This window comes from Camelus ferus, chromosome 4, assembly GCF_009834535.1.
Source record: "Camelus ferus isolate YT-003-E chromosome 4, BCGSAC_Cfer_1.0, whole genome shotgun sequence".
In the NCBI taxonomy this organism is placed as follows: Eukaryota; Metazoa; Chordata; class Mammalia; order Artiodactyla; family Camelidae; genus Camelus; species Camelus ferus.
In genome coordinates this window covers 5,533,153-5,543,794 of record NC_045699.1, presented here as the reverse complement: position 1 = coordinate 5,543,794, position 10,642 = coordinate 5,533,153, and the positions used below count along the sequence as shown (strand labels likewise).

The following is a 10,642-nucleotide window of genomic DNA, read 5'->3' as shown; positions in this document are numbered from 1 at the left end:
TCACCAGCAAGCAAAGGAGGCACTCCAGGTAGTCAGAACAGTAAGTGTGAATTCCAGGAGATGGGGTTAGAAATGGAATATTTGAAAATATGTGAGAAGTGCTGTGGGGTGTGAGTGGAGAATGAATGCTTGGAAGTGGCAGGAGTTGAGGATGGAGAAGCAGGTTTGGGCTAGATGATTCAGGGCTTGTAGACTGCTGTAAAGGGGGTGGGTTTAATCCACCAGGCAATGGGAAACTGATGCTGGGTTCCAAGTGGGGCAACGGGATAATCAGACCTGGAGTTGAGGAGCAAATAAAAAGGCATGGAGATGTGGGAAATGGCTTTAGAATAGTCCAGAAAGGAGAAGAGATGGCTGGTCTTCTCACTCCATGCCCTTCATCAGCCTTGCAGGTGAGATGTGTTGCTATAACCACAACAGAGACTTTTTTTTTTAAACTTTCCATTTTGAAATAATTTTAGACTAATAGAAAATTTACACAAATAGTAACATGTTCCCACATAGTATTCACCCAGTTCTCCTTAAACATCTGTGTATCCACAGCCCAGCTAGCAACACCAGGAAATGAATGTTGATAAAAACCAGTCACTAATCTACACACCTCATTTGATTTCAGTTTTTCCCACTAATTTCCTTTTTCTGGTCCTCAGTCCCACATTTGTCCTGTCTCCTTATCTCCTCCAATCTGGGCCAGTTCCTCAGTCTTTCCTTCTCTTTTGTGATCTTGGCACTTTTGAAGAGTCTTGGCCAGCTAGTGTGTAAATTGTCCTCACTCTGGGCTTATGTAATATTTTCTCATGACTAGAGTGATGTTACGCATTTTGGGTAAGGATAAAAGGTGATGGTGCGCCTTCTTGGGGCATCATATCAGGAGGTGCACGTGGTTGATATGTCCTATTACTGGTGTTAGCAAAGGGGAAATTCTAGGAAATGTTATATTTTAGGCTCTCTCCGTCTTTTCTACCAGTTTAGGTCCTTTATTGCTATTACCATTCCTTCTTTCGGGAAGAGGTTCCCTGAATTCTGCAGTGTAAATTGGTCTCTCCCTTCTCCTATGAATGATGGAGGCTGCTGACTCCTCCCAGTATACATTCTCCTTTCTTCCTTTTAGTAATTGAACTCCCCGAGGTGAAGTTGAGCACATGGCTGCCTAGCTAAAAATTACAGTTTCCAGATTCCCTTGAATCCAGTTACGATCATAGACCAAGCTGGGGCCAATGGACTATGAGTGGAGATGATCTTTGCTATTAGCGATCATCTTTTTCCTAGACCAGGGCTCATGGACTGTTTTGTAAAAGAGAAATAATGCCACTGTATTTGGGGTCTTTGTTACAGCGGCTTAGCCTATTCTCAACCACAGGTACTTAGCATTAAGACAGGACAACCAAGGTGGTGTATGTTTTTCTTCTTCACACGTGTTACCTTATTTACTATTATGTTGCACTTTGAGGGGTGGATAGCTCTGTTATTCCCCAGGTGCATATGCCATGGTTTGTAGATGTCAGTTTTCCAGGCCATTCCATTCTTTTTGGGTGGGAAGTCATGATAAGCTGTTCAATAATTCTTCCATTTCAGCTAGGTAAGGAAGTTGGGAAGTGGTACTTTTTTTTTTTTTTTTTTTTATGAACTCCCCTCTCCTAAACACAAGACAGGCATTGCTAACTGATCACATCACTCTGCTCTCAAGCTGGGATGCAGGATCTTTCTCAAATAAAATGCCAGGCAGCCACGACTTATCTATTGGAGTTGATTCAAAACACGACTCCTGTTTGCCATCCTGAAACTGGAGTTTTCACAGAAATGCTTAAATATATCCAGTAAATATCAAGCATATAATCAATTCCATCCATTCACTGTAAATAGCGAAGACCATAGTTAAGTACAGGTCAGATTGTAACTGATGATGTAAGAGAGGTTTTTCTGTCTTTTCCCTTCATGTGTTACAGGAAAGAAGCATCTCTCACCACTTTTCCTTTGCTCTGGAGTTCCCCTGAGGTTGGATTTACCGTCCAGCTGTGGCTATCTGCTACCTCATAATTGTTTTCCCGTCTCTCTTTCTCCCCGGGGTGGGAGTTTCTGGGGAGGGAGCATTCTTCCAGCCACCATCTTGCCGCGCTCCATGCTGGTGACATCGTGGACAGCTGTCAGTCGGCAGAGGCCCTCTACACTAGAATCACAAACAACTCCCAGGTCGAACGCAACAACTTTAGCTCTTCCTGAAAGGATCTCCTCGTGGAATGAGCTCGGTCGCAGAGGCATCTTGCCGCCTGCCTCCACGGGGCATATGCGGCTGTGTGGGGATGCGAACGTGGTGGGTCACACACTAGCTCTGGAGTTCCACATTTCATTGGCCAAGCAAGTCCCCCGGCCACACCTCACTTCACAGAGGCTTTCCAACGTGCCCTGAGCTCAGAAAGAAAGGCGGAAGATTTGTGAAGAATTCTAATGACTACCACAGGATCCGGGAAGTCTTTGTGACTCAATGCAGTCATGTCTGTGTCTTTGGCTTTATAACTGGGATGAGAACCTCAAAGACCCACTCTTTCCCCATCCCCAAAGCTTGAAAAAAGCCACAACAGAGGGGCCCTTATGCCAAAGAGTACATTTCCAGGCAAACAACACGGATTCCCATTGTTATCTTTGTGTCCCAAATCAGAAGGGAATAAGTTTTCTCTTTTTTAAAGAAAGATTCTACCCCTTGAAAAATGTTGAAATTTACACAAAGACTTACACTCATAAAAGGCTTACGCAATACATTCCCCACTATTGTTTCAGATTAACTTATTCAGTGAAGAGCGTCCCTTTTCCTCTTACAAAAAGCTAAACGGACTGGAACTTCTTTTAAGAACATATTTAATTTGAGTGTAATAAAATTTTATCCATTAAACTTAAAAAATTAAATATTAATTAAAGAGACAATTTACTTTTCTCACAGGCTGTAGCACCAAGCCTAAAGTATACAGATGTCCAATAAAATCAGTGTTTCCCTCTTTAAATTTCTCCAATAAACTCTCTTCCAGAGCAATCGAAACATTTTTGGAGCTTAAGAAAAGGGAAAAAATGCAGAATCCTGGAAGTTAGAAGTTTGCTCAGATCTTGGGAATCAATTATAAACTCCATCCTTATTTGTTTCTTTCTTTCTCTGTGGCCAGGAAGACACTCCGAGACTTTATTTTAATTCTTATGGTACTTTCAAAAGATTTCCTCAAATATTCACATACTGTATTTCAGTGTTAAGAGTAATAATGGTACAAATGCTTGTTTTAATTTTGGTTTATTTTTCACTAGTGTTTTCAGTAATCATCATTATGGCTTGACTTGGGGGAAAAAAGATGAAAACACTCCTTGTATTTCTGGCACATGACAGGCTGTTGCTTTGTTGCACACCCTGTTTGCCATCACCATGAGCAGGGTCACTGGAGCCTGAGGGGGCGTGTGGTCATTCCCAGCACAAGCCCGTTTCTGTGGCATCAAGTGGGCAATAATGAACTGGGAACAGGCTTTGGGAAACTCCAACCTCCATGGCACGATGCACAAGACCTTCCATGATCTGGCCTCTGCCCACCTTTCCAGTCTTGCTTCCCTCTACTGTCTCTTTTATAGAGTGGGACAACAGATTTCCCTCGGGCAGGGACTGCACCTGTCCCCTTCAACATCGAATCCCTGAAAGCGACGGCAGGAATGCCTGACGCTGTGGAAGGAGGGAGCCTACTGTAGTCTGGGCACATGACTTGCTCTCTCCTACTTCCATGCCTTCCTACAGCTGTTCCCCAACTTGGGAAATGCACACTCTTCTTTCAAGACTTGACTCAGCCCTCACCGCCCCTGGGCCCTTTCTCTCACCCTGATTGCCTCTTTACTTTTGTGAAGCTGTGGTCAAGCCTCCAGCATATACTATGGCCTCTCTGCTTTGTCTGTCTCACTCACAGACAGTACATAGCTCTTTAACGGTAGGTCCTACTCATCTCCTTTTTCCAGAACCTGGTTACAGTGTCTGGCCTCGAGCTTGTGTATGAAGGGCTTTGGGTTACAACAGCTTACCCTGTACCCCCCAGGACTGCAGGTCCGTCCAGTTAGTATCATCATCCAAGGGTCTGTTGATAGCAGGCGTCTAATAAATGCTTGCTGACATGAAATGAATGCAAGCACAAGATCTGGTGGACCTGTATTTCAGGTCTCAAGACCAACGTGATGCTTCGGCTCTGTGTTGCTAGGGGCAAAGGCCTGTACCCACCGTGAAGGCGACCACCTACTCCACCAACCGGGGGAGGATTCTCCTTCCCCATTCTTACTGTTTTCTTCTCATGGAGGGCGCTCAGTTAGTATAATTCTTCTGGTCTCTCTCTGCCTTTTTGTTTACTCCACCCAGGTATGTAGAAGTGTTAGGTAGTTAGATAAGTGGGGCACTGGGCAGGTAGGTGGAGGAGAGGGAAGATGGTCTCTGAAGATGGCAGTATTCCCGCTTTGAGCATTAAGGGGCTTTACTTCCTCTAAATGAGTGGTCCGCCAGAAACCAGTTAGGACCCAATGGCTGCACCTGCGCGGCAGCGACAAGGACCTAACCAGACATGACCCGGTGCTCATTGTAATATAATTAGCATTGTGGTTTAGGCCTCACCGTGGATCTCTCTGTGTGCATCGTGGGTAAGGACATGCGCAAAAGGGGACGAGCATGACTAAGCCTTCCAGGGGCTAGAGCCGTCCATCAATCAAGAGATCACCTTGAATAGAGGGCATAAGAGAAAGGGGCAAAGACCACTGCTATCCTTTGGATCAGCCTGCCTCCCGTTCTTGGAGGTGTACTTTCCCTTTGCTAATAAAACCTTTAAAATCTTTCACTGCACAACGATTTCGTCTCCCCTCTGCGTTCTTCCCTTTCAGGTAGGACAAGGACTGAGGTCTTTTTCCCTTGCCTTTTTAGGGTGACGGGAGAACTTAGCTTTTGGATAAACTGGGGAGAAATACATTGGGCTTACTCATTTCAGTCGCTCTCTCTTTTCTTTCAAATGTCCACAGGAAGTATGTGTTTTCCTGTGCTTCTCCATATTTTGGTTTTGTCTACAGTTGGGGTCCCACCAGCTTCCAATACTCTCTGTGACTAGGTGAGAAATTCTGCCTAATTCTGGGATCCATAGAGTAAGTCTGCGAGGCCACAAAATGTGAAGCTGCATCCTCCATCATCAGCTTTATCAGAACAAACGTGAAGTTCCAGTCCCCAGTTCCCCCACATTTGGGGAGATTTTTTTTTTTTTCTTCTCAATTTGTTGACAGCTTGGGTCGGGAAGAAGGTTGCTATGTACTATTTCTCCTTGAAAGACCCCAACAGCTTTCACAGGGTGACTGGGGGTTTCCAGAAGACAAGGCTGAATCTATGATCCATCTTGAATCTGCTCAGAGCCCACCCTGCTGTCAGCTCAGGGTGGTCCTACGCACGGGGTGGCAGGGGGAAGGTGGGAGGTCCTCCGGGGACCTTACTCTTAGGCGGGCTTCATTCTTATGCCAATTACTGGCTCCTACCACACAAAAACATCCCACCCCAGGCAATAACTCAGGCTTCAAAACTATTTCTCACTTATCCCTGCCCTTGGAGAACCAAGACTTCTATTCCTCCCAGATCCACTCGTTCACTCTCAGGAATTAGAGCCTGAAGAACTCAGTTAGATGTATTATTCCTCCCAGGGATACTTACAACTCCACGCAACATTTAGAAGGCAGAAATACATTTCTCCAAAGATTCAAACCACAGGAGTAACCAGCTGGGAGCATTTCTTTCTTGGGTAGTCTCTGGGCCTCTCCATGTGGTCCCCCCGTGTGGACTGCCCAGCATGGTGACTTCAAGGTAATTGGACTGGTTACATGGCAGCTCAGGGCTCCAAGGGCAAACTCCTCCTGCTTTATGTGCACCCCAAGTTGGCCGGGGCACTGCCCATCACAGGACCTGGGTGAGCTGCAGACATCTTGAGCCTTAACCTCAGAAGCCCCAGAACATTACTTCTGCCATGTTCTGTTGGTCAAGCAGTTTACTAAAACCAGCCTAGATTCAAGGGGAGGGTAATTAGACTCCACTTCTCTGTGCAGTAATCAAGTGCCTGGTTAAGACAATGAAAGTGTTGGGAAAGATCTGCTAAAAATGAAAACATACGGACCATTAAAGGTAGCTGAACTAGATTCCAGTTCTTAAAAATATCGTTCTGAAGGATTATCATTTTTTATGAAGTCAGTCTTTGGGCTAGTATGGCATTCTTTCATTCTTAAATTAGGTGTAGCCATGTGACTTACATTGGCCAAAAAAAAAAAAAAAAAAAAAAGCAAAATGACATGCGTCTTTTTCAGGCAGAAGCTTTAGTGGTTCACCGTTTCACCTTTTCCTGTCTGTGGAAATGTGTGCAACCTCCGTCAACCTGGGTCCTTGAGGGCCCCTGCCAACTAGGGATGCACATGTAGCACGAGTAAAAAAAAAACCCATTGATGTTTAAGCCACTGGGATTTTCAGGCTCATTGTTGCCACAGCAAAACCTAGACCTATCCTGACTGATGTAGTTGTTCTTTAGAATCTAAGACTCCTTTAAAAGTACTTATTTTCTTTAAGCTTTTAATCTTGTATAGGCATACCTTGGAGACATTGTGGGTTCAGTCCCAGACCACTGCAAAAAAGTAAATATTGTAATAAAGTGAGTTACACAAATTTTTGGATTCCCAGTGCATGTTAAAATTATGTTTGCACTATGCTGTAGTTTATTAAGTGTGCAACCGCACTACATCTAAAAAAGTAATGTACATACCTTAACTAAAACAATACTTTATTGCTAAAAAATGCTAACTATTGGTGGATGAGTATAGCTGAGTGGTAGAGCACATGCTTAGCATGTCCTGGGTTCAATTCCCAGCGCCTCTATTAAAAAAAAATGCTAACCATCATCTGAGCCCTCAGTGAGTCATCTTAGTAACATTAGTCACCGATCACAGATCACTATAACAATGTAACAATAATGAAAAAGTGAAATATTGTGAGAATTACTAAAATGCAACACAGAGACACAAAGTGAGCAAATGCTGTTGGAAAAATGGCATGCCTAGACTTCTCAATGCAGGGTGGCAACAAAAACTTCAATTTGTAAATACAGTATCTGTGATGTACAATAAAGCTAAGTACAATAAAAAGAGGTCTGCCTGTATTTGTGAAAACATCTCAAACTTCCATGTCGGCCACATTTTCCTAAGTGGTCTTCTAGACAATTCTGTTCTTATTTGTTTGTTTACAATTTGCATTTTTTTTTTTTTTATCTTGAGTTCAAAAGGGGACAAACAGCTTGCTCACCTGAATCCAAGAGAGAAGAGCGTTCTTCTGTTTCTCCCCCAGGGTGTCAGTGAGTTGAATGCATCTACCACTTAAAGGCATTTTTGTTGCCAGTAGATGAAAACTCCCCAATCTATGTTTAACCAGCAGTTTGGGGAACTGAGAGATACAGGGAGCCACAGGGACAAATCCCCGTCCAGCCCCTCCAATTGCTATTTTATTTGGTCTGTGTGTGCCTGGAGGTTTCCTGTCTCTGAGAATACGTCACCTTAATAACACAATAGCCAGTTACTTCATCCCCAAATGCAAGTTTGCTCCGGAATAGTCAGAGGAATTGCAATTTGAGGCATTTGAGCTATGGTGGGCCATAGGCAAAACTAAAGAACAAGGAAGGAGAGTTTTGCTTTTAAAGGGAAAGGGCGGAGTTGGGAGGGGCTGTAAGAACCAAAGAGTCCACTGCAGGAAGCTGGGAATTCAAGTGTGGAGGCTTCTCATCGGTTGGGCTGCTGCAGTCTCTGATTGGCTGGGCTGCCCGAGGCAGAGAGGTTTTCTCTCTCCAGCTGGATTCCTTCCTGTCAGAGATGTAGGTAATGTCTCTTCCTGTTTGGAGTAATTGATGATACACGGCAGGGCAGGAGCGTTCTCCCTACATGCCTGTTCAGTTTTAGCTGCGATTTCTTCAGTTAATTCCACAGAGGGCAGGTTACAGCTGTGTAATCTGGACCCGGGCAGGCTTGGGGTTTGCTTCTATGGTATTGATCCCTCTTGTATGTGCTGATAGGTTTACCCATTTGAAATGTTCATGGTTCTCTGAAATTTTTCTCCTTAAGAAAATGTCTGCAATACTTGATGACAGTTGTAGTCCCATTAGGATGCAAAGTCCCTGAGGGCAGGGACCTTTTTTCCTCGCACTTAGCATAGTCCTGGCCCAGAAGATGGACAAATTATACTGTTGTCAAATGAGTGACTGAAGCTGCCATCTTTTTAGCAACAAGGTCTTGTGAAACCTGGCAGAGCTGCAGACGATCACAGAGAAACCATGACACCATGGACTGAGAACTATTACAGAGTATTAAAAATTTTGTTAACTACTCAAATGCTTTTACCGTAGAGGAGTCCTTTAAAATGAGTTCACTACTATATTTTTATTGTTTGGTGCATATACATTTATTTTATACTATGTCTGTGTGTGTATACTGTTTCATCATAGAACAAATCATAGCATTTTCTTATATTCTTAGAAACACTTCACAAATGTCATTTTTAATTGCTGCATAGTTGGCATCCTGTGGCTATACAGAGTTGACTTAACCAATCCCCTATTGTTGGCCCTTTGAGTTGTTTCCAGGATTTTTTTTTTTTTTTGCAATTATAAATCCCATGCCTACTTTTAACCGCTTGCAAGTTGCCAACCCCTTAGCATGCTGTTGTGTGGAAGGAATGCAGGATGATTTATAATCCAAACAGCAGAGCAATGTTTAGATTATGGATTTACCCCTCCCCCCAAAAAAAAGGCAGGGAATAAATGGCTTTAAAAGACCCCAACCATTCTTACGATGGTTGACCCAGAAGATGAAATCTTCTAGGTGGTAGAACAAAAAACCGAGTCAGTGAGGCAGATAGAAATGAGAGGCATAAATGGGACATTCAGTGCAAACTTTTCAAAGCAATTAACGCTGCGCCAGCAGAGCTGAAACTGGTTGTTGAACAGACTCTTAAAGCAAATTAAGTAATCACATCTCATAAGCACAGACCACAGGAACATCCGCAGGAAGTTTCATACGAGAGAGACTGAGGAGCGGTTTCAGCTCTCAGTAGCATTCTTACAGAAGACGGCTGCCTGAGAGCAGTCAGGACCCTCATCCCTTTAACATCACATCTGCCACCCGAGGAGTGCCAGCATGCCAGGGGCCCATAGCAGGCTTCCACAGTCCACCCAGCAGCCCCAGGAGCGTTCCTTCTCTGTTTTACAGACAAGAAAACTGGGCTTAAAGAAATGCAACAACCCGCCTAGAGGGTAAGTGGCTAGTAGGCAACAGAGCGGAGCCTCGTCTGATTTAAAGCACCTGCTGCTCCCAAGGTGGGTGTCTCTTCCCAGCAGCCTCTGGCCCGGGAGTTCATGCTGGTGGCATGACATTGGCCACAGCAGGGATTTACGTCATGGGAGGCAAGTGCCACAACTCAGGGCTGCTTCTGTTTGTTGAGAGCTGACTGTTCACCACTACACTCTCCTGCCATCCTACTAATTCGGTGTGTCCATCAAGTAAAGGCATGCTTTCCTGTTGACGAGGAAAAGGAATAAGACAAATGGACATGGAGGCTTTGTCTATCCAGTGACACCAACCTGATTACATGAAATCAAACAACTGATCAACTCGATTCTGGATCATTAAGATCACTGACTGGTTGCATTCACTATCCAGGTCAGTGGTTCCCAAAGTGTGTGGTCTCTGGACCATCACCAGCAACATCATTGTCACACGGGAATTTGCTAGATCTGGGGCTTCTCAGATCCTGTCCAGCCACCTGTGTTTTAACAAGGCCTTCAGGTGATTCTGAGGTTTGCTACAGTTTGTGAACCTCTGATGTAGACTAGCCCCGCATTCTCCTTTTAATCATTTCTTTATTGCTGTCAAATAGATGAGTTTGGAAAAGGCACTTACTAGAAAAATTCAGTGGTTACAAAACATCCAGAAATATTTTCCTTTAAATTTTCTTTTTTTCCTTTTTCCTCCCACCTCCCACCCAAATTACACAGTCGAATTTCCCACATTTGGGGAAATTGTGGGGGTCAGCACATTCAGAGTGCAATGTGTGAGCTTCACCCTGGGAAAACCACCTTTGTGATCATGGTCTCTCCCCTGCCAGGAGAATTTTCTTAAAGATAATTCTATTTTTCTAATTAATTTAGAGGATAAAATCCAAGATGCCAAAGCAATTCTAGACTTGTTTATGCTTATAAATGATTGATTTTTAAATTTAGATATAGTCTCAGGTTAACTGGTTAAACAGTGGAAAATTCAGTTAACCAATTTAGTGCCCACTGGGCTGAACAACTGGTTTCGGTCAACGTGTGGCTGAACTGAAGGGCTGTTGCAGCCAAAGCCAAAGGAAGGCTGGAAGGAGCAGAACTTCTGGAAACTTCAGGTATACAAATGTGGAATGTGGAAGTCCTTGTAAATGACAAAACAGTTGACATTCTCTTCAGCCACTCCATCAGCAGGCATCTTTTTATTCCCTGGACACTGCCCTAAGCGCTGAGGATCAAAAGTAAGCCGGTTGCATCTTTAAGCTTCTGGAGCGCAGGGCTGCGTGGCGCAGGCGCACGTGTCAGAGTGTGAATTA

At 44.1% G+C, this 10,642-nt stretch overlaps 1 pseudogene; it reads right to left on the bottom strand.

Moving 5' to 3' along the window:
* Positions 1–10,040: 10,040 nt before the first annotated feature.
* Positions 10,041–10,173, bottom strand: LOC116663401 (annotated as a pseudogene).
* Positions 10,174–10,642: the final 469 nt, after the last annotated feature.